A 24,414-nucleotide genomic window follows, 5' to 3' on the forward strand; every position below is an offset into this window, starting at 1 on the left:
TCCCTTAATTTGTGTGTCTGATGTTTCTCATGATCAGATTGGGATAATGCATTTTTGGCAAGGATTCCACAGAAATAATGTTATGTCCTTATCAGTGCATTATATCAGGAGGTAGGTGATATTGATTTGTTCCGTTACTGGTGACATTATCTTGATCATTTGGTTAAGGAAGTGTTTGCCAAGTTTTTATACTCTTTTTTTTTTTTTTCAAGTTTTTATACTCTTAAAATTACTCTTTTTCTCCTTAGAAATAGCAAGTGTTTTGTGGGGAGATATTTTGAGACACTGTAAATATCTTGTTTCTCATATTTTCAATTTCTCATATTCTCATCATAGTTTCCATTAATGTTAGCATCCATTAATGAATCTTGCTTGATCAGAAACTTTTGAATTCTGTAACATCTTTTTGTTGTTGATGTATTTCTTATTATAGATGGAGAAGTGTCTCGAAGGAATTAATATAAAGGCAGCATAATTCATAAAACGTCACTGTTTTTCTTTCTATAGTCTTTTCATCTGTTTCTAAATGCACTCATTAAGGATGTAGCACAACCCAAGATCCTGGAATAAAAAATGAGATAGAAAGATGATCCTTTTTTTTTTTCCCCCAGTACCTTGTATATACTTCAGTATATGCTGGCCATTATAAGAACAAAGCCAAATATTTCACAGTAGCAAAATAAAGAGGTGAAAAAGAGGTGAAAGTAATGGGCTGGGTTAATTATGAAAGGAATTTATGAGAGCAACGTAGAGAGTTTTCTTAAAATAGACTTCTACTAAGGTTTTCTTATCAAATCGAAGGGCCTTTTTCCAATTTTAGTATATGTGCTGCCGAAGCGAGCACTCGAAGGGCCTTTTTCATTCAGAGGAGGCAATGGCAAATTTAAATGTTTTTGTGTTTAATCTTCTTGACCTTGAAGTTGCCTTTTTTATATGACATATTTCTTTTTTTTTTTTTTTTAAGATTTTTATTTATTTATTTATTTGACAGCGAGAGAGAGAGATCACAAGTAGGCAGAGAAGCAGGCAAAGAGAGAGGGGGAAGCAGGCTCCCCACTGAGCAGAGAGCCTGATGTGGCCCTCGATCCCAGGACCCTGGGATCATGACATGAGCCGAAGGCAGAGGCTTAACCCACTGAGCCACCCAGGTGCCCGTGACGTATGTTTCTATGATTGCCTTTTATCTTTTATTCTGTAGTGGATTGACTACTTTAAAAAAATGTGTTGTGCATTGTTTCTTTATCTGTTGTCCTTTATCGTATACCTTAATCAGGGAATCATGAAGACAACATTGTTTGTCTCTTGTATATCTGTTAACAAATACTTGATTTTTAAACCTAGTGGAGTAACTTGAATCCCAGTAACATTTTGGGATAGTATCTTTTCCAAAAGGGTGAAGAGAAAATATAGTGGTAAATCTTGAAATTTGGTAGTTCTTGAAACATTCTAATAATTAGGGTTTTCATTCTTATCACAATTTTTTTCTCTTTTAGGAAATTGCTTTCCATGAGAAGTGTCTACTCTCATAATGCTATGCATTCCTTAAAGTTTCAGTCTGCCTTATTTTCATGTTTTTAAGGTGTATCCTACTGGACAGTATATATAGAATTGTGGATTAGAAGTAATTTTTTCCTTCAGAGCCAATACAATACTGTGGCTAACTAATTCTAAGGGAGCTGGTTTTGTTTGTTCATTCCTTTGCTTTTGGCAAGATCTCACTTTTTCAAACTTAATATTTAAAGTTGGATGTTCTAGCGATATCTGGTTTGTTTTCTTACTAATTTTGAATCTGGAAAAGAACATTAGAGAATCTATAATAGGTGTTATAATTTAGCTAAAATTTGTATCATCCTAGGATACCTTTTAGGTTCTGCCAACCATATTGGAAAATTAATTCTGAAAACTGATGACCCCCAAGAGACACATGAAAGTAATAACTTTAGATAATTCTTATTTAAGATTAGAAAGTTGAACTTTTAGTGTCTTCTTTAGATATTAGCCACTTCACAAAAGTTATTCTTTTCTTACTTTTTGTTTCTTGATCAGTAGACCTCATTCACTTGTAAAACATTTACTGTCTTAACTCACTGCACTAAATATCTCTATCTGGAAGTAGAGACTCAAGGTTTCTGTTACGGTTGTTCTTTGATTTTCTTCTTACTGCCATGCAACTAGGACTGTTCTGGGCACCTGGAGGGGTTTGTGAGAAATTCTTTTTCTTTATAAACTTGTCTTAGAACCAGTAAGAATGAGTGATAAAAGATGAGTAAGAAGAATATGTTCTATTATGAGTCCAATTTAGCCTGGAATGTTTTGTTTTATAGGTAATTTATAAATCTGTAAGTTAGCAAGTTCAATTTTAGTCCGTTATAATACAAGGGAATAGAATTAGTCTTTATAGAAACATACTGCCTTATTTCATTGCTTAAAAATGATTGGGCTTAGCTTTTTCTCTTTCTTCAGTATTAGAAATGCTTAAAACTAATAAGCAGTATATGCCCATTTAATATAAATTTAGTGTTGAGAACAAATATTGCAAATAGTCTAGTTTGCACATTTTGGGAGAATTTCTTGGAGTGATGTTTAAATATAAAATACTTAGATTTATTTCTGATTTGAATATAACTGGATTTTCAGTAAGAATCTTTAAAAATTTAAATATTATTGGTAATATTCAAATGATTGTATTGAGGTGTAGTGGATTCATAGACCTCCTAACATCCATTTGAGTTCCTTCCTGGCATTTTAACACTGGTGATTTTGTTAGCTTTGTTTTGGAATTTATTCTCTAGTGGTTGAAATACAAGTTCTCTAGTGGTGTGCTAATTCTTTTCATCTCTTTAAACATCACATAGGAGAATGCTGCCTATTAAAATAGAATTAAGTGAGGTCCTACTGTGTCATTCTTTTTTTTTTTTTAAATATTTATTTATTTGACAGAGAGACACAGCGAGAGAGGGAACACAAGCAGGGGGAGTGAGAGAGGGAGAAGCAGGCTTCCCACCAAGCCAGGAGCCCGATGCGGGGCCCGATCCCAGAATCCTGGGATCATGACCTGAGCCGAAGGGAAGGCAGACGCTTAACGACTGAGCCACCCAGGTGCCCCCTACTGTGTCATTCTTAAGAGCCTTTATCAATAGTAATCTCACAAAGGCTGCTCATTCTTGTTTGAATAATGATCTCATTTTGAAAGTGCCTTTACATTTTTCTTTATAAATGATATATTATCAAATCCATAGTTCTTCATAAATAATTAACTCCTGAAGCAAGAGAGATACTGGCTCTCCTCAATGATTCAAAATAATTTCTACTTAAGGAAATCTGTCTATTCAGTTTTTGAGTATGAATATGTTGAATCCACAAGTTTTGGTATATCAGGCAAAATAAAGATGTTATTTCCTGAAAGTCATCTCACTTGGGAGAAGTTAATGAGTGGATATACTTCTCCAGCCCTATAACCTATCCTAAGAACATTTGTTTTTCTTTTTAATGTGTTTGTATTTTTAAGTTATGAATCCCGTGGGGTATGGTAAATAAATCAAGGGTTTAGAGCTTCTACTGTAGAAGAAATTGTAAACTTAGCCTACTGTTAATCAGAGCAAGCTATGATTTCTTAGTTTTTCATTTTCAAAGTGAAGTGAGCCTGTAACTTAGAAAACAATTTACTAGTTGTATTTCCTATTCCCAAATGGAATGCTCCCTTTTTTTTTATCAGATGTACTGTTACTACTGATTAGTATTCAAGAAATGAAGGAAAGCTGGGAAATTTGGAAAATCATAGCTTTATGGTTTCTGAATTTATTTTTTAAAACTGTATCTTTTTTTTTTTTTTTTAAGATTTTGTTTATTCATTTGACAGAGATCAGAAGCAGGCAGAGAGGCAGGCAGAGAGAGAGGAGGAAGCAGGCTCCGAGAGCCTGATGTGGGGCTCAATCCCAGGACCCTGAGATCATGACCTGAGCCGAAGGCAGAGGCCTAAACCACTGAGCCACTCCGGCACCCCTTAAAACTGTATCTTAAAGTAGTTAAGGTTTACTTAGATCTCATCAATTTGGAAATCTTTAATCTTATGGTTTATATTAAGATATTAAACCTGAAAAAGAATGTTTTGCTGAGGAAGTTGATTAGAAAAGACTAGAGGGTGATTTTTTAATACTTAAAAAATACTTGAATAGCACCTTGTTAGCACAATATACAGTAGTCCCTCCTTATCTATATGGGTTACATTCCAAGACTTCCAGTGGATATCTGAAACCTCAGGTTGTACCGAGCCCTGTTTGTACTGTGTCTTTTCCTGTATATAACATACCTCTGGTAAAGTTTAATTTATAAATTAGATACAGCAAGAGATAACAATAATAAAATAGAATAATGATAATATATGGTAATATAAGTTATGAAAATGTGGTCTTTCAAAGTCTTATTGTATGTACTTACCCCTCCATTTGTAATGATGTGAGATGATGAGGTGCTTAGCGATGAGATGAAGTGAGTTGAATGGCCTCTGCATTGTGACGTAGTGTTAGGCTGCTGTTGACCTGATGATGTGTCAGAGGATCAGCTGCTTCTGGATCATGGTTGAACAGGGTAACTGGAACCACGAGAGCAAAGTCATGGGGGGTTTTGTAGGTATGCCTAAGATACTGTAGGTGCAGTGAATACATAAATAAGCTAACTCTAATGTACTAATTCTAAGCCTTTCTCATCTGTTAAAAAGCCACCCCTTATGAACTCCAGTTGTGGAATTCTTTGTTAATCTATTTGGGATTAAAAAAAAAATTTTTTTTTTTTGACTCTTGAAAATACGTAGAGTACAGTTCTTGTGATATTTAGTATTCAGATCTTTTTCTAATTTGTACTCCTTTCCTCTCATCATCCCTCATATACCTCCTCATTGTGATTACACTGTAAAATACTGTTGTAAGCTATTGTTCCAAAAGTGTAGTCTTCAAAACTAACAGACTTTAGGACTTAAAATCTATTGGAAACGTAAAGTAAAAAATTAGCTGCCATGCAGTCTCATAGAGTACTTCCGTAGTTATTTGATACCTCTTGTTAGGTGGCAGTTTCACCCCCTTGATGTCTTTTAGATTTCTTTTCCCCCTTCTTTACATTTTGGAAATCACAGATTTGGTGGTTAATTTCATAGGTGTTCTTTTCTTAGTCCAAACTGTTTTTATTTCTCACTTGTACAGAATTGAGTATATTCCTAAAGCAGAAGGGTTAGATTGTCTTTCTTCTTCAGGCTTTAAAAAAATTTGAGTCTAAATGTTGTTAGGTAATGGCATAACAATTCCTTTTCAGCTGTTGGTATATTTCCAAACTGGCTGGCAGAGCCAGGAGGAAGTGAAGGCCTTAAAACACTAACTTTGGTTGGTTGCTACTTTCTTAGTGCTGAGACTATAACCTTTGTTGGTTGATTGATAGAGAACAAGAGAGCACAATCCTCGTTCCACTAACAGGTAAGGAACCCTTCTGATAATGAGTTGGCGTGAGAGAAATTATTTGATAGCTTTTTTTCTTAATTTATCCCCATATATAACATGTCCATGAAATAGTATAGTGTGACTATGTTCTATACAACAGAAATGTGCAGCACCTTTCTATTTAGGATAAAATCTGAAATTTAGTAGGGATGTATCACTCTGTACCCCAAAGTATAATTGATCTGTTTTCCACTATTAAAATTTATTCTGCAGTCCCTATAACTTTAAATACATATCTGCCTATCTTATTCTCCTTTCAGCTTTTCCTTGATCAGATGCTATGTGCTTTGAACTTCCTTCTCTTATTTACTTATTCCTATAATAAAACGAACTATTTTCCAGTATCTTTATCATCATCTATTATTTGGGTATGTCTTACTGCTTTAATTTCTGCATTGTAGCCCTTAATGATTTATTTCCTGGTCCTTCTTGACCCCAAACCAGATGATCATACATTTAAAAAAGATTTTTACATTGTATTACCTATGTCCACTATTCTACCCTCCCACTTTTAAATATGAGTGCTTGAAGAATAAATCTTTTTCAGTGACAGTAGTCGTAACTTGATAAAATTTAGGCTTAGCTTTGTATTGCTGTAATATGGGACTGTAGTCTGATTAATTCTTTAAATTACTGAAGACTTAAAAATGAGAACAAATTCAGCTTCTTAGACAATTCCCAAAGTTTAGTAGTATTTCTGTTAATATGCTTGATTATTCTGTTTCTCGTTTTCAATCCATCTTCTTCTCTTTGATAGAAGAACTAACTGGGACTCCTCCTTTGATATATCTGAGGTCGAGTGCCTTTCCCCTGTCCCTTTAAGACAACTGTGCTCTTGTTTCTAGTCATAATTTAATCATTTTTGATTCGGTCTTCCACTCGAAGTTGGGTGGTTTGTCACAGAGTATGTTATGGCTTACACCAAGATAGGTCCCTTCTTAATAGTTACTGAAGAATTAATCATTTGTGGTGACAGATTTCTAAAATTCAAATTAAGAAGGCACTAAAGTATGCCCAAAGGTAGCTCCTTTTTGTCCTGAGGATAAGTCATTACGAACTCAAATGACCAGAGAATGTAATTTCTTAATAAGAATTTTTTCTTAAATCTATATTCAGCTCTCTATTTCAGTGCTTCTCTCCTACCAGAGGTGCAAGGAGTGATCCTAGAACCACAGATACAGCCAAGACCACGGAGAGCTTTTGACGTCAGGGGTCCACTTTCTCCACTGAACCCTTGGAGGCAGAATATCCAGCTTCTGGAGAGAGTGGGAAAGGATAATAAACAAGTGGGTGCTTTCCATTATTTACTTGGGTTTATTTATAGATTGGAGTGTCCTTCCATTGCCCATTTAATTCTATTGGTATACTCCTTGGGTTCATATAAGAACCAAGTGGGGCTGCAATCTGTTTGTTTTTTTCTAAGAATGCTAACTAGTGCCCATTCAAAAAAGAGACCTACAATTTATTTAATTTTCTCTCCAGATAATTAAAGCAGTGGATAATTTGGGGGCACTAGATTTTGTGACTGCCTGTGTAGTCCACAGGAATTTTAAGAAGGAATATTTGCCCATTTTAACCTTGAATGGTATTAGTGGACTTCTAAATGCTCTTTTATATTGCAGTAATTAAGAAGTTTTTGTATTTCATCTTTGGGCAAGCTGGACATCTGAACTCTCCTAATTTACACAGTCTGGTGTCCAGGTGTTATCCTACCTGTTAGAACTTTTTGGTCTTTTTCCTACCTCAAACTTTAGGACTTCATATTAATTAGATCTTTTAGAAGATATGATGATAGTACCATTATGGTTTTACTGTCAAATTGAGGCTTCATTCTTTAATAAGATAAATGTGAATGATTATGAGTTTCAGGATGTATTATCCCTGAAAGCTATGTTAAATATATACTCATAAGTAGTTTTCCAGTCCCTAGGAATAATGTTATTTGTGGCAAAGAGCCTTGTCCTAGATGTTTCCCATGGCATTAAGATGGTTTTCTCTTAGTTTCTTTGATGCCAAGGGTAGGATCTGATTCCAGGAAGTTCTTATCATCTACAATGGGTAGAACATGAACTTTGGTGTCTTTGGCAAGTTTTCATTTTTCCTTGGTGGATTCCTTCTGTGACTCCAGGTATCTTGATAATGGGAGACCGGTTTATTTGTTCTCTTAATTGCCCAGATTTCTTTCAACTGGTAAACATCATACTTCTTCAGCAAAAGGAACTCTTCTAGCAGAGCCTTCATGGATGATATCTGTCACACATGCAGCACCTGCAGTTTGGAAGGCAGTGGTGAACGGAGCCATGCAATATATCTAGAAGACACAAGGATGAGAGAGCCACCTGATCTTGTCATTTATAAACTTTAAGATTTACTCTGGTGTACTCTTGGTCTGGAAATGGAAAGGCTCAATAATGAAATAATTTTTTGAGATTGGAGTTTTACATGGCCATGCAAATATTCCTTTCTATTCAGAAGACTGAAATAGAGGAAGTATGAGAGACTCCTTTCTTTTAAAAGCAGCTCTCTGTTTCACTTAAAAGATTTGTGGGATTGAAAATCACCTTAATGATGCAGGCAACCCCCCCCTTTTTTTTAAATATTATAGGAGATCCCAAAAACTTCTGAAACTGTTTTTTGTTGCCTGACACTGAAAAGAACTAGTAAATAAAAGGTGAACTTCTTAATGATTCCCAAATTACTTTTAGTATTAGGATACAGTCTTTTAGCTTATCTTTTCTCTGGTCTTGAGCCTTAATTCTTATTTGTCAAATCAACAAAGATTCTAGCATGAAGTAAAAGAGACATCTTTTGAGATCAAAGTAGCTTGGTCAGTCTTCTAAAATAGTAAATACCTATTAAATTTGAGGTATTGTTCTGCATTGAAGGCATTCTAAAGTTTGAGTGATACTGAAATGAAGAAGTATTTTATTGAGCAAAGGCAATTAGTAGTATTAGAATAAGCCTCTACATGTGAATAAGTGTTGCAAAATCGTTTCCCAAATGGAAGGAGTTATCAAAATATTTGTTTTTCTCTTTGGTACCTATTAACTGGTCAGTCAAAAATTATTAAAGAAGTTTCTAAAAGTTACCTGATGCTGCCAGTTTGTTTTATTTGGTATACTTTTTAGGAATAGAAATTGTAGAGTTAGGAAGCATCTAAAATGTTTTAGGGATCTTGAAGGTCTTAGGAACCACATTTACTAAGTTATAACCTGGCCTTTAGTCTTTCTTTCCATGAGACCTGTTTTTTCCTCGTTAATTATAAATTTTTGTATAGTACTTAAAAGTTTAAAAGAACAATTCGAACTAAAATTTCCATAGGGAGTTCTGAATTCCCATGAATGATTATAGCTTTTTATGCTTGATATGTTATTGTTAAATATGAATAAGACAGTCTTTACAAACACGTAAATTAAAACATACCAACCATTTTAGAAAGACTCAGGGGAAATGAAAGTGAAATTTGTTTGGAAATTAAGTTGAACTCTGAACCACAGTACCAACCAGTTTATGGCCTGTGCGATTATTAGCCTTTTGTTTCAGCTTTAAAGATGAAAAGTGATTTAATCTCTTAACCTCATGCTTTGATTAAATTTTAGCTCTGTTCCTTAAAGTGTGCAAAAGAAATGTAAGTGCATTTCCATTTACCTCATGCTACTAAAAGCTATTTAAAAGTGAAAATTTTTGTATATTAATGTGAACTGATTTGTTTATTTAAACTTTTATTTTGATACATTTTCCTTTCAGATTTTTTTATATTTCGTGTCACTATGCAACCTATATTTTTCAGTGTTTATTTTATGATTATTAGTATAAGCTAATTTTTTTTCCAGAATGACTAATTGTGTAATATTTGTATTATGTGATTATTTGAAAACTAATAAATATTTTCTCCATGAAAAAAATGCACTTACTGATAAATGGCTTATTTTTGTTTCAGGAGTAGACAATGAAAACAACTATTTTTAAGTGTATTTTAATTTTATGTGTCTTCCTCTAAGTATTTCTGAATATATATCCTATTCTTGTGTATGTTGATCTTTTTTGAAAAAAATTTTTCAACAAACTGTTAAATTAAAATGATTCTTTATTGGGTCACCCAGTGCCAAATGTATTGAAATAGGTGATCTATTTAGTCTTTTTTTTCCATTTTCCTGATTAGCTTCATCTTTGTTTCCAGAAGTGGGTTTCTTTTTTCTTTCTTTCTTTCTTTCTTTTTTTTTTTTTTCCCTTTAGATGCCGTTTTGGTGTGTCCATTTTGCAAACCATTAAAACTCTCAAGGAAATTTTGTAAATATCAGGAATAACATGGTCAAATCTTTTAAAGTGAGACTGATCAAAATATAACTCCTTATAAAATAGCATATAAAAGAAAAATCCTCGACCCAGAAAAAGAACATTTGGAAATACTGGTTGATTGGAGAACTACCCAGTCCACAAGAGCTGTTAACAAGAGAAGAAAAATGTTTTATATTTTAATGTTCTATTCGAACAGATGATCGTAGAAGGAGAAATCTTGACTTGAGAGACTCTTGCTTTTAACCTTATCAAGACAACATGGAAAAGGATGAAACTTGTTTTTTATGATTCTTTATAGCTACATAAACTTTAATTGAAGCCACTGGAACAATTTACCTTTTCTATGCATAGTCTGCTAGAAGCAAGAGGGGTTTCTCTTTCGATTCGAAGAAAACATATGTAAGAAGTGGACTCCCAAAATTAAAAACATTGTGATGGGGTCCTAGGCAAGAAATAAAAGTTGAATTAATGACAACTTGTGGATTAAAATGAAATCGTTTGGCTCCCCAAAGAAACACTCTGAAAAAATAAAGAAAAAGGAAATTATGATTTAGAATAGTTACTGTGTTTGGGGGGGTAAAAGGAAGCTAAAATTCTTGGCTTTATTACTCTGGTAAGTTTGGAAAAGGAGTTAAGATTCTGTGGATAAAGTTTTGTTTTTAGAATTAAAGCCATTAAAAGATTTAACAGATGTATTCCAATGGAAGGCTATATTTTTTTACTTGAATACAAAAAATTATAAGCCTTAACTATATATGCATAAAAGAGTGGGGTATGGGGGTTTAAATAAAAATTTTGTACCAGAAACTTCAAACATACTGTAAAGATAATGGTGAAATGAGAGTTTTAAACACTTTAATTTTTATTATGTGGACTCTTCCCTACACTGTCTTCAAAATAAAAACATTACAGAATGTTAAAATGGCTTACCTTTATATCTTTGAGGTATGAGAACATAGGCATATTGTTCACCATCATTCATTGGATTAACTGTAGTATAAAATTTTAGTTTTGTTCTTTAGTGAGGAGACAAAATAGCTTTTGTTTAAAAAAAGTGAATGTCACATAAGCAATGTGGCTGACAAAAGTACTGACCTTACAGTTTATTGTAAATATGAGCTCAGATCTTATTTTACTTTGCTATATTGAAACAATTGAGCAAAATGTCAGTGCTTAGATGTCCTAAGCAATTGCTTGCTTTCTATTCAGTTATTTTTATTTCCCATTAAAAAGATTGCATATTAATACAGTCCTAAAATGTGAAAGATTTTTGTTTTCAAACATAAGCATATAGGTGCTCTAGAATTCTTTTCCACTAGTATCCTCTAAGATAATTAGATTACTGCAGTAAATGTTAGGGAACTTCAAAGTATGCTTCGGAGTTTTCAGGAATTATGATCAAAGGGATCTCTACTCAAGAGGTAAGGTCTGGCATAGGTAGAAAAATGTGAAATGTGTTCAATGTAATGTCTGATGGTAAAGTCAACTACAACAGGTATCCTTAGATTTTCAGATAGGTGTAGAATTAGGAAAGTAAGTTTTCCTAAAAATCTCTCCCAGAAAAAAGGATGAACCACAAATACGTTTTTGTAGGACTTTGGAGTGCATTTAGGTACATATATCCACAGACATTGTACCTTTGGTGTACTTAAGCCTCCTGTATTTCAGGGCATCTTTCACCTGTGCTCTCTTAGTGTTTATCGTCCATTTTCAATTTAGGATTTCTTAAGCTCTGAGCACTATTAAAATATTATAATCTGTATGGAAGTTGAGTACATATTCCATGAGATTATTGCCTGGCTTCATTTTGCCTGTTTTAGTTACGTGATATCTAGAACCCAGAAAAACAGTTGTACTGAATAATGTTTATCTTGGCTTGAGAAACTAATTTGAGTTTTAAAAGCATTCATTTATGCTGTAACTTGGGGGAATTTGTTACATAATGCTTAGAAAATTATGTCGGGTAGTATATAAAATCATTTAGAGAAAAATGTTATGCTCTTATTCTCTGAGGAATATTAAGTAGGTTCACAGTGAAGTGTTAGCATATGCTATTTAGTATATCTAGAATCAAAGGAAAATGCAATATTCAATACAAGTGATCTAGAAAAATGATTTAAGTTTTTTTTTTTTTTCCCCTAGAAATACTAGTATAGTCTATTCAATAGATGGTAACATAGAAACCACAACATAGAAACTTCTATCCTGTCTTTTAACTCTTATAAGAACAATAGCTTGTGGACATTTGGTGTTTAGTTAAAATAGTTGGCTATATCTGTTCCACTTTCACCTTTATGGTAGAGAAAATGATAATGTTGATATGTGAATGCGAGTGAGAACTCACTACTTCATGAGGCAGATGATTTCATGTTCAGAATGCCCTAATGGTGAGAAGTTGATCCAGGGTTTGCTTCCATGTCATATTTTATTTGAAAATTACCATAGACATCTAGTTTAAAGTTTAGCACCTTCGTTTTATATACAAAGGAATGAATATCCAGGAATATCTCCTGTATTTCTGATACCACACAATGGATACACAGTTGTAGGACCCAAGTCTCTTGACTGCGAGCTCAGGGATCTGTACTCTGCTGCCTCCTCGTGTTGTTCCTAGTTCTGGACAACATGAAGCAAGTCTGATTTCCTTCAACTATGCCAACCTCCAGATGTTTTAAGATGACTGTAATACTGTATAAATTTCAAGCCTGTTTTGTAGTTGTTTTTATTTCTAAATAGATGAAGCACCTCCATCTTACTGCCTTTATTCATGTAACATAGTTTTGAAATCCTTAAAGGTTTTTTTAGATCTTCTCTGAACATGCTTCTGTTTATCGTTGTTCTTAAGGTGTGACAACACGGTACAGGTTTGTTCAGCCTCTTCAGCCCTAGAGCACTCATGTCCCTTTGTTTATCCTTAGATACCCAGTAAGGTGCATAATTTTATGTGCAAAAAAGTTCCATAGTGATATGCAAAATATTTCATATCTAAAGATTAGTCTAGTAGTCTTTATGTACAAATATGTACAGTTCAGTGGGAAAGAAAAAAAATCTAATACCTAAGACCTTGAGAAGTCACAGTTGAGAAAATATGGTCTTCCATTTTTTGCTTGCTTAGTTCTGACTCAGATTAACTCTCAGTTCCATTTTAAATGACTTGTATAATGTGAAATGTTATTTTTCAGGTTGTCCTTGCTAACTTAAGGGTAACCAGGCCTTTTGGAGTTAAACTGTTGACACGTGACTGACAATGAGAACAAAATCAACTTTGGTTTAGTAACATAATTAAAATTAGAAACAGAAAGCTGCTTCAGTGGAAAGGTTTGGGATATATCCCAAGCAGCAGAAGATGGTGAAGTAGCCACACTGGAAATCTAAGAATGTGGCCTGAGTTCTGATGAAGGCGTAGTCTTATGGTGCCTCTTGAAATGTAGTGGGATACTCTGCTAGAGCAATGTTTTAGCATAACAGCATTTTAAATTATCAGTTATTTAGCTTTTTCACCCAGATTTTAAAAATTGAGCTCCTGTAAGGCACAAGGTGTTTGTTTAATGGTTGCATGTACCTCATAGGGTACACGTTGACCTTTGTTTGAGAAATACTGGTTTGAAATTGGGTATGTTACCCTACCTGAGTTAGAATTCTAGGGCACATGAGGGAGAAAAGAACACACACATGCCTGCTCTATGTAGCTTTGGCCAGCTGCTTTATGTATATTTACCCAATTTAATCTAACTGATCTGTGAGAAAGGTAATTTTTTTTTTTTTCAGTTCACGCACAAAGATGCAGAAGCCCAGAGGTTTCAGAATCTGCCCGAGGGCACATAATCATTAAGCAACAAAGATGGCATTTGAAAGATCTGTCAAAGTGGAAAGAATTCTATTGCACCATTGATTGCCAAACATCTTTACCAGAAAGAACGCATGTTCTCAGGAACATTTTTTATAGAACATCGGTGTTTAAAGTAGATAAGAGGGGTATTTTACTTAGTATGCATTTTTAAGTTGACTCTTTTAAAAAAACTTATTTTTAGTTTTATCGGGTAATTGAGCAGAAAGTACAGAGACCCTGTTTCCCCTCCTGTAACATATACCCTGTTTTCCTCCCATAGTTTACCTTATTAACCTCCAGCTTTTGTGTGGCACATTTGTTGCACTTAATGAACTAATATTGATAGACATCATTAGGGTTTATTCTTGAGTCATACAGTTCTTTGGGTCTTGCTGAATATTTTTGTATCAATGTTAATGAGAGATACTGATCTTTAATTTTCCTTTCTTGTAATGTCTTGGTCTGATTTTGATATTAGATTTGCCTCAGAATGAATGAGAAATTGTTCAGTTTATTCCTACTTTCTGAAAGAGAACACAGGAAGTTGGTATCATCTCATTAAATATTTGGTAGAATTCACCAGTGAAGCCGCCTGCGCTTGGTGCTTTCTGTTTGTGAAGGTTATTAATTATTGATTCAATTTCTTAATACAGATAACCTTATTCAGTTTGTTTCTTCTTGTGTAAGTTTTGGCAGATTGGTTTGGTTCATTTCTTCTAAGTTTTCAAATTTGTGTTGATAGAGTTGTTCATAATATTCCTTATTAGCCTTTTAATGACCAAGGGACTGGCTATAATGACCCCTCTTTCATTTGTAATATTAGTTGTTCCTTGTTTCCTTTTAATTGTTAGCCTGGCCAGAGATTTATTAATTTCATTGACAAAATAGTCAGATTTTGGTTTAGTTTTTCCCCCTATTTTACAGTTTTCAGTTTCATTGATTTCTGCTCTAATTTTTATTTCTTCTACTTGCCTCATGTTTATATTGCTCTTCTTTCTAAGCATTGTTTTTTGTACTATCCCAGTATTTTGGTAAGTTGTATTTTCATCTTCTAGTTTGAAATATTTTAAAATATCTCTTGAGAATTTTTTTTTTTTTTTTTACACTAGTGTGTTATCTTGAAATATGTTCTCCAGGTATTTTGGGATTTCCATCTACCTGCAGATACTTGTTATTTGTTATTGACTTTGTTTAATTCCACCATGGCTTGAGAGTATTCTTAGTGTTATTTCTATTCTTTTAAATTTTTTTTATGATGTATCTTATGGCCCTCGATCACAGTGAGTGTTCTGTGTGAGCTTGAGAAGGCATAGTTTGTTGTTGGATGAAGTTTTCTTTGGGTGTCAACTTAAGTCCAGTTGATTGGTGCTGTTCGGTTCAACTCTGTCTTTATTTTTTCTGCCTGCTGGATCTGTCAGTTACTGATAGGGATAGAACAGTGTTGAAGTCTTTAAGTATAATAGATTGATTAATCAGTTTCTTATTTTAGTTCTATCAGTTTTTGCCTCATATATTTTGATGTGCTATTTTTAGGCCAGTGTATATTAAGACTTGTTATGTCTTCATGGAAAATTGATCCTTTCATTAGGTAATGACTCTCTTTATCCCTGGTAACTTTTACTTGTTATGAAGTTTGCATTTCCTGAAATTAATGAAGCTGTTCTAGCTCTATTTTGATTACTGTTATTGTTGCATAATTTCTTTATCCTTTTACTTTAATCTACATATATCTTTATAATTAGAGTGGGTTTCTTATAGACCCCTTTTATCTACATATATCTTTATATTTAAAGTAGTTCTTGTTTTTTTTATCTGCTTGGTAGGCTTTGTCTTTTAATTGATTTATCTCAGCCATTTACATTTAAAGCAATTATTGATATAGTTGGATTAATATGTTGTTTGTAACTTTTCATTGTCTTTGTTTTTTTTAAATATATTTTGCCTTTCCCTCCTTTATTTTTTCTGATCTTGAGTATTGCGTATAATTCTGTTTGCTGTCTTAGCATACTTCTAAAACTTTTTTTTTAGTTGTTGCCTTAGAGTTTGCAGTATACATTTATAACTAATCTACCTTTAAATAATACATACCACTTCATGGATAGTGCAGGTATCTTGATAATAGAGTATTTCTGCTTTTTCTTCTCCTATCCCTAATAACATTGCTGTCCTTTATTTCACTTTTCCTTAAGCTCTAATCAACTAAAATATTGTAGCTTTCATTTTGAACAAACTGTGTTAACATCAATTTAGAGTTTTAAAAAAATTTTGTTTTGCCTTTTGAAATTACTTCTCTGATGCTCTTCCAAAAGGAAATTGTATAGATCCATGACCTATATAAACTTTCTTTTCTCTGGAGAACTTATTTTAGCATTTGTTTCAAGGCAGGTCCACTGACAAATTCCCTCCATTTTTGTGTGAGAAAATTTCTTTTTCTGCTTTAATTTGCAAGGATACCTTTGCTGTATACAAAATTCTAGATTGGTAGGTTTTTTTTTTTCTTTCAACACTTTATTCATTCTGTCTTCTTGCTTGTATGATTTTTGAAGAAATATCTGATGTAATTGTTATCCTTATTCCTCTATAGGTCACGTTTCTTATTCTCCCCACTCCTACCTCTGGCTTCTTTCAAGATTTTTCCTTTGTCTTTGATTTTCTACAGTTTGAATGTGATATGACTAAGTGTCGATATTTTGGATTTATCCTGCATAATATTCTCTGAGCTTCCTGGATCTGTGATCTAGGGTCTCATAAATTTTGGAAAATTCTCAGGCATCATTTTTTCAAGTATTTCTTTAGTTCCTTTCTCTCTTCTCCTCCTGGTATTCCCATTGTGCATATGTTACCTCTTTTAAAATTGTCCCATAGCTTTTGGATATTCCTTTTTTCCCTTCTTTTTCAGTTTAGGAAGTTTCTGTTGACATGTCGTTTTAGCTCACTGATTCTTAGGCTATGTGCAGTCTACTTATGAGCCCATTAAGTACAGTCTTCATTTCTGACTTTGATTTTGAGTCCTAACATTTCTTTTTGATTCTTTCTTAGAGTTATATTTCCCATCCGTTTTTGAATGTTATCCCCTTTTTCCACTAGAGCTTTTAGTGTATTAGTAGTCATCTGAAATTGTTGGTCTAGTAGTTCAAACATATCTGCCATATCTGAATCTGGTTCTGATGCTTGCTTTGATACTCAGATTTTGTGTGTGCATGTGTTTTTGTTTTTGTTTTTTTAAAATTTTTTAGGGTGCTTTACCATTTTTTGTTAAATGCTAGACATGCTGTATTGGAAAAGGAACTTAGACAAATAGGTCTATAGTGAGGTTTTATGTTGATCTGGCTAGGTGTTGGTCTGTTTACTGTTTGTTCTATCTGTATGTGTCAGAGGCTGAAATTACCTATGTGCTTTTTTGGGGGGCCAATCTGGTTTTTTTTGGGATTCCTTAGAGACTTCTTTATAAACAGAATCCGAGCCTTGCCATTCTTTCGCTAATTCCTTGTTGATGTAGTGGGTAAGGTGTGGGGATAAGGGAAGTGCCTTGTGGTCCTATCATTAGGTCTCAGTCTTTAGGCAGACTCTGCTGTTGGCTTTCACCTTCTCAAGTGCCCTGCTTTCCCCATATGAGACAAGAAGGCTAGAAAGGGCCTGATTTGGATACTTCCCTTTCTCCATTTTGTTAGGCTTTGGTACAATAATTTTCCTTGTGGGAAGCCCTTTGTTAAAGAGAACCATATGCTTTGGGTATATTTCCTTCTGCCTCCAGGAGTAGAGGAGGTTTTTCTCTGTTCAATACCCTGCAAACCTGGTGGGGCTTCTGGGGATAAAATTTATGGAAATGTAAGAGGCCCCATAAGGTTGATTTCCCAGGAATTTTTAATCTCTTAAGCTTATGTGCTCTCTGTCTCTGACTCTCTGTTAGTCAGTTCCTTTTACGTTTTTCTACCCAGCGGGCTCCAGTGGTGATTTCTCCTGGTAAGCTGCTGATACTTGTATTTGCCTGGTACCTCACTTTTGGAGCTGGAGGTTGGTCCTGTAACCTTGGTTCTCTGATGGATTGAAGAGGAGGTGTTGATTTTCAGTTTAGCTCTTTTCTTATTGTGTGCTCTGAAATGACAGCTTTTACTTGTTGGACTGGAAACTGGAAGTCACTGAGCATTTTTAAATATTCGAATTTGACTTCAAATTGGTTTGTGTCTTTTCACAGATAATGGAGACTTCTAAGCTGTATTACAGTTGTTTAATTTGGTTCATTTAATCCTATTGATCATCTACCTACTAAATTTCATGTATCTCCCAAGCTTTGGTGATAATGAAGATGCTTCTACCCTTGTACACCTCTTTGCAAAAGTCTTTTGCTGTTATCGTTGTCCTCCAGATCCTGGATGTATCTTTTGTATCTTGTCAAGGACTTTGTGTCTTTAGTACTTTATCTTTTTATGAGCAAATCTCCCTCTCTGTTGGATCCTTAGTGTATCTGGTTATTTAGTCTTGTATCATCTTAAGTAAAGGAACTTTGATTCTTTCCCCACCCTCTAACTTCTGTGGTCTCTGTTCACTCTTACTGTCTACTCAGTAAGTAACTAAGTTATAGTTTCTCAAGTTCTACTTATTTTTCAGTCTATTCCTATCTGACTTTTGCATGTAATACCACTAGGATTGCTCTTGTCAAAGTCACCCAGGTCCTCGCTGTTGCCAAATCCATTAGACACTTACCTGTGCCTTTTTATTTGATCTTTTAACAGAATTCAGTGTAGCTGAACACTTCTACCTTTCGGAATGCCCTTTTCTTTTCTTTTTTTTTTTTTTTAAAGATTTTATTTATTTATTTGAGAGACAGTGAGAGAGAGCATGAGCGAGAAGGTCAGAGGGAGAAGCAGACTCCCCATGGAGCTGGGAGCCTGATGCGGGACTCGATCCTGGGACTCTGGGATCATGACCTGAGCAGAAGGCAGTCGTCCAACCAACTGAGCCACCCAGGCATCCCTCGAAATGCCCTTTTCTTAACTTCCATAACAGCATATGCTTTTGGTTTTCCTCCCTGCCTTTACTTTTTAGTTGCTGTCGCTCCTCTCATTCTTCCATCCAACTTCAGAAAGTAGTTCAGTGCTCAGTCCTTGAGCTTTTCTTTTAACCTCTCCTTCCTTTACACTTTATTTATTTATTTGGTCTCTATACCCAACATGGGACTTGAACTCAACCCCAAGATCAAGAGTTGCACGCTTTTCTGACTGAGCCAAACAGGCGTCCCCTTAGATGATCTTATCCATTACCATGGCTTAATACTTTTTGTTAACTCTGCCCAAATCTTTATCTCCCCCTGTCTGCAGCCCTTCCTCAAAGCTCCAGTCTTGATACTCACTTGGATAAGTAAAAAAAGTAAAATGTTCAATCCTGGATTATTTTTCTCTTAGTCTCCTGTATCTCAGTGGAGCACCACTGTTTATCTCATTATGTGAAAAACCATGGAGCAATCTCTTCCTCATCTCCCATATACAGGATCTTCATTATTCATTAATTCAGTTGTTTGCTTTTGGACTTTTTAAAATGTACTTTATTTTACAGTGGGTTTTTAATTTTTTTTTTTTTTTTTTAATTTTAAGTAAAGGCTGTGCCACACGTGGGGCTCAGACTCACAACCCTGCAGTAGAGAGTCACATGTTCTACTGGCCAAGCTAGCCAGGCACCCCATTATTTATAGTGGTTTTAAGTTTACAGAAAAATTGACTAAATGGTACAGAGTTTCTATATTGATTCCCCCTCCCTCTTTTCCTACTAACATCTTGGCATTTATTTTGTACATTTGTTGAAGCTGAACCAGTTTTGATACATTAAAGTCCACAGTTTACATTAGGATTCTCTCATTGTGTCAAGCAGTTCTTTGGGTTTTGCTAAATGCATAATGTCCCATATCCACCATTAGGGTATTTTTACAGGAGAGTTTCATTGTCCTTAAAAATCCTTCTTGTTCCACCTTTTCATCCTTCATTATCCCAATCCCTGGTAACTACTGATCTTTTTCTGTGCTGGTATTTTTGCCTTCTCCAAAATGTCATATAGTTGGAATTGTGCTGTATGTAGTCTTTTCTAGTGGCTTCTTTCGTTTCGCAATATGCGGTTAATGTTCCTTCTCATCTCTTTGTGACACCATAACAGATTTCTTTTTATCACTGTCTAGATCTACCCCGGTTTTATTGATCTATTGAAGTACATCTTGGTTACTTCTTGTTTTGGGGATTTACGGATAAAGTGCTGTGAGCGTTCATGTGCAAAGTTTTTTGTGGACATTTTCAGCTCATTTAAAAAAATACCTAGTTAGTGTGATTGTTGGGTCTTGTGGTAAGCCTGTGCTTAGCTTTGTGAGAAACCGCCAAACTGCTTTCCACAGTGGCTGAACCATCTTGCGTTCTCGCCAGCGGTGAATGAGAGTTCCTGTTGCTCTACATCCTCGTCGGTGTTTTGTGTTGGTGTTTTGGATTGTAGCTCCTCTCATAGGTGTGTGGTGGTTTGGTTGTTTTAACTTGTAGCTCCCTGGTGATATGCTATCGATCCTTTCATAAGCTTCTTGTCCATTTCTAGGTCGTCTTTGGCCAGATAACTGATTAGATCTTTTGCCCATTTAAAAAATTAGTTTTTCTTACTAGGGTGTTGTAAGAGTACTTATGTATTTTAGATACTAGTCCTTTACCAGATAAGTGTTTTCCAAGTATCTTCTCTTGTCTGTGGCTTGTTTCCGTTCTCTTAACAGTGTCTTTGCAAAGCAGCAGTTTTAAATTTTAATGGAATCTACTTAATCAGTTTTTCCTATGGTGGATCATGCTTTTGGTGCTCTATCTAAAAACTTCTTGCCAGATCCATGGTTGCCTAGGTCTTCTATGTTGTCTTGTGGAGGTTTTACAGTTTTGAGTTTTATATTTAGATCTATGATCAGTTTTGAGTTAATAGTTTTTGAAATAACTTTTTTTTTTGCATGTGGATGTCCAGTTGTTTTAAGACCATTTTTAAAAAGACTGTCTTTTCTCCTTTGAATTGCTTTTGCTTCTTTTTCAAAGCTCAGACTTACCTCCTAAGTCTCTCTCAAACTTGTACATCTTACCATTTCCATCTTTCAATCTCTCCTCCAAGTTGCCATCCCCTCTTACCTGAACAGTAGCCTTTACTGGTCTTCTTGCTCTATCTCTTGAACTCTATGTTCTTCACAGACTATGACTTACTACAGTTTTTTTTTTTTTTTTTTTTTTTTTAAGATTTGTTTATTTGACAGACAGTACAAGCAGGGGGAGAGGCAGGCAGAGCGAGAGGCAGAAACAGGCTCTCCCCTGAGCAGGGAGCCCAATGCCGGACTTGATCCCAGGACCCTGGGATCATGACCTGAGCTTAAAGCAGACTGTGAACTGACTGAGCCACCCAGGTGCCCCTGACTTTTTACACTTTTAAGGCATAAATAAGATCATGTCTGTTTTCTGCTTAATACTAATTGCTTCCTTTGGTAAAAACAGTAAAATCCAAATTCTTTTTCATGGCCTGTTAGGCCCTAAATGATCTTGCCCTGACCTTTCCTCAGTTTTACCCTTGCTTCTATGACAACTTTGGGCTTATTTAGTCTCTGAATTATTTGAATTATTTATTCTCTATCTTAGGGGATTCATAATAATGGAATGCCTCTTCCCCCACTTTTAGGTCTCAGCTTAAATGTTTTCAATGATGCCTTCTCTAGTTCGTATAGTAATCATCCAGTTCTATATCTGGCCTTTCATTCTCTGTTCTCTTGATTTCTTCCTAGTATTTTTCTCAATTTAAAAGCTTATATTGTTTGTTCGTTGCCTGACTTCCTGTGACCAGAGATCATGGTTGTCTTACTTAAAGTGTTTTTAGCACCTGGCACAGTAGCTGGCCCATGGTAGGCACTGAACACGTATTTTAATGGAGAAGAAAGACATGGGCAACCTTTGAAATGCCCAGATCTAGTGAGGGAGATCCACACATACGTAGATGAATTGCAATGCCACATTAGTGCTATTGGACAGTTGTTGTAGTCCCAGAAAATAAGAGCTGAAAGATTAAAAAAAAAACCTTTGGGATTCTTTCTCACTAGTGTGATCCAGTGATTACAAAAGTCAGTTTATGAAGTCCTATTCCCGAGGCTTCTTAGCCATTAATTTATATTTTTATTATTGGCTACCATGGGGGTCAACGTAACTCTCATCCTAGCAGTCCCAGACTTAGGATCTTCAGTGTCGGGAGAACCCATCATTCTGTGGGGACAGTGGAGGTACACTGGGGTAGGGGCAGTCTCAAGCCGCCAAGAGGCCTGATGGCATACTAATTGGGCATTGGCTCTACAGACAGGATTTGATTTTGAATACCCCGTGATGCCATTTACCTCGGGCAGATCATTTCACTTTCCTGCGCCTTAGTTTCCCCATCTGTGAAGGAGCTAATAAGCTTATAGCATTGTTTTGAGGATAAAATGGGCAAATAAATATATAGCACATTTACTATGTGCCCAGTGCTGCAGTAAAGGAAAGTATTTCTTTATCCTATAAAGGCCTCATATAAGTAAAATTTTATTACTTTAGGATATACTTAACATTGAGTAACATGCAGGTCTCTCCACAGGTTCCTCACTCCCTACTTCACAGAGAAAAGACTTTATTCTCCCCATGGCATCCCTAAATCGTGCCTTTGTACCGCTTCTTTCTTCTCCCCTCTATGCTCCATTGTACCACCTCTGCTTTCTTAGATGTCCTAATATCTTATTATCCCTTCTTTCTTTTCATATATACCTTCCTCCTGTCACCTAGTTCCCTCTCATATGCCTGTAAACACGCTAAAGTCTCTCCAGTTTAAAAAAAAAAAAAAAAAGTGACTGTCTTTGCTGCCCCCTCTCCTCATCTCCATACCCAAACTGAAACACAAACTTAAAACACTCTCTCCATTTACTTCTAGCACTGCTCCCTTCTCAGCCCACTCCAGTCTTGTTTCTACCTCTTAATAACATCATTGAAATTATACTATTGAGGTTACCAGTGACCTCGTCACCAAGTCAAATGGACAGTGCTCTTAACCTTGTCAGCTGCATTCAACATGTTTGATGTCATTCTCTTCAGATTTTTGGTTCTCTGGGTCTTTGCATCTGCTTTCCTTGTAGCTTTTTGGTGGTTCTTAGTCTCATTCGCGGACTATTCTTACTCTAGTGACGTTTTATTTTATATGTTGGGATTTCTAAGGTTGCATCCTTGGTCATGATGTCATTTCATTGTGTGTCTGGATGCATAGTGCAGAGTCAGTGCCCTGATAATGAGGATTCAAGTTTAATAACACAGGTTTGACTTTGTAGATCACATACCTACTTGGCATCTCTTTGTGTGCTCCAAGAGCACTTCAAACATATTTTATGAATGTATGAACTCCCCCCTGCTCTTAAATCTGGGCTTCCTTTACCATTCCTCATTCTAGTGAGTATTACCCCGATCCATTATCCAGTCTTGCTTATTTTTGTGTCTAAAATATCTCAATAACCTGTTTCCCTGTTTTCACCACCTTGGCTCAGTTAATTATTTCCTAATGTGAGCTACGACAGTTCTAGTTGGTACCCTTCTATAGACCTTCGCGCTAATTGAATTCAGTCTCCACAATGCAGCCAGAGTGATGTTTCTCAAGACCCGAATGTAATGTTATTATTCCTTCAGTTGGCTTCCTATTGCTTTTAAGATCCATGGGAAGGATAGAGACAGAAGTCCTTAAATACTACAATTTGTGAAACCCCAAAAGACCAAGTCCCTGTTTTTCTCTCTAGTTGCACCTTTAGCCATGTGGTTTTCTCCCTCCCATCCGTCCCCCACCCCCGACCATTCTTCATGGTGTCAGCTCAGTGGTCATTTCCTTGCCTCAGAACACCTCCTCTGATGTTCTTCGTTAGGTTAGGTGAACATCTTTCTGGTCTCACAGTGCCATGAACATGCTATATCGTTGCCTGTCGTCATGGTTTTCCATTTTCCCTCTAGCTAAAAAGCCCCAAGAGGCCAGGGATCTTGTTTGCTTTTATCATTTGCCAGTACTTAGCACAGTAACTGGCTTATATCCATCATTTCCATGATTCTTACGATGCCAGTTTTATTTTTCCTTTGCTAAGGAATAAAGTAATCCAGTGAAAAACAAGCTCACAATATTGAAAGAGTTTTCTATAAAAGCTGAATTAACTTGGACTGGGTAACATTTTTTTCTCAGCCCCCTCCATTTCTATGATGGTAAAAGAAATGTTATTTAAGAAAAAAATTCTGGAGTCTATTTCTAGATTCTGATACGTTGTGAAAATAATTGGCACTTAATAATGGTTCCGGGACTCAGGCCTTCCAAAACAGAAACACTAGATTTGTTTCTAACTTTGCAGATAAATCTTCAAGTTAGTTTTGATTTGGCTTTAAGTGTAGGTTTGATGACTTTCTGAACTCTCAAGTGATTCTGACTTGTAATGGTATCTGGGAAGGGATACTTAGTGATAATTTTAGTTTAAGAACATCACAAGAATTTTTAAATTTAGGGTGAGGTGTAGTGAATCATTGTTTGTCTAGCTCTTCATTAATTTATCGTTTCTTTTTTTTCTCTTGCTTTTGTTTTTTTATAGGAAGATTACCCACGGTCAGCATTTCCATTTTCATTCCTCACTTTAGGACATTCTCTGCACCATTCCCATAGGAGGTTGAAAAGGTCATTTCTAAAACAGATTAAAATTTTGCCTTGACCCAATTTATTTTTCATATTAAAGAAGTTTAGCATGAAAAGACTCAGTTTGCCATTTAACATTGGATG

General features: G+C 35.2%; 1 protein-coding gene across 2 annotated transcripts in view; it reads left to right on the forward strand.

Moving 5' to 3' along the window:
• Positions 1–24,414, forward strand: part of LOC111146977 (TSC22 domain family member 1) — a 143,090-nt gene that overhangs the window by 25,578 nt on the left and 93,098 nt on the right. The window contains exons 2-3 of one of the 2 annotated variants that reach the window (XR_002640576.1): positions 6,603–6,772; positions 7,663–9,389. The exons of the other annotated variant lie outside the window; for it this stretch is intronic. The gene's annotated coding sequence lies outside the window, so the exon portion shown is untranslated. Of the gene's footprint in view, positions 1–6,602; positions 6,773–7,662; positions 9,390–24,414 lie in introns of those variants that run through there. 2 annotated transcript variants of the gene reach the window in all.

The sequence above is a fragment of the Enhydra lutris genome, unplaced genomic scaffold, assembly GCF_002288905.1.
Source record: "Enhydra lutris kenyoni isolate GAN:26980312 unplaced genomic scaffold, ASM228890v2 scaffoldscaffold15, whole genome shotgun sequence".
Classification (NCBI taxonomy): Eukaryota; Metazoa; Chordata; class Mammalia; order Carnivora; family Mustelidae; genus Enhydra; species Enhydra lutris.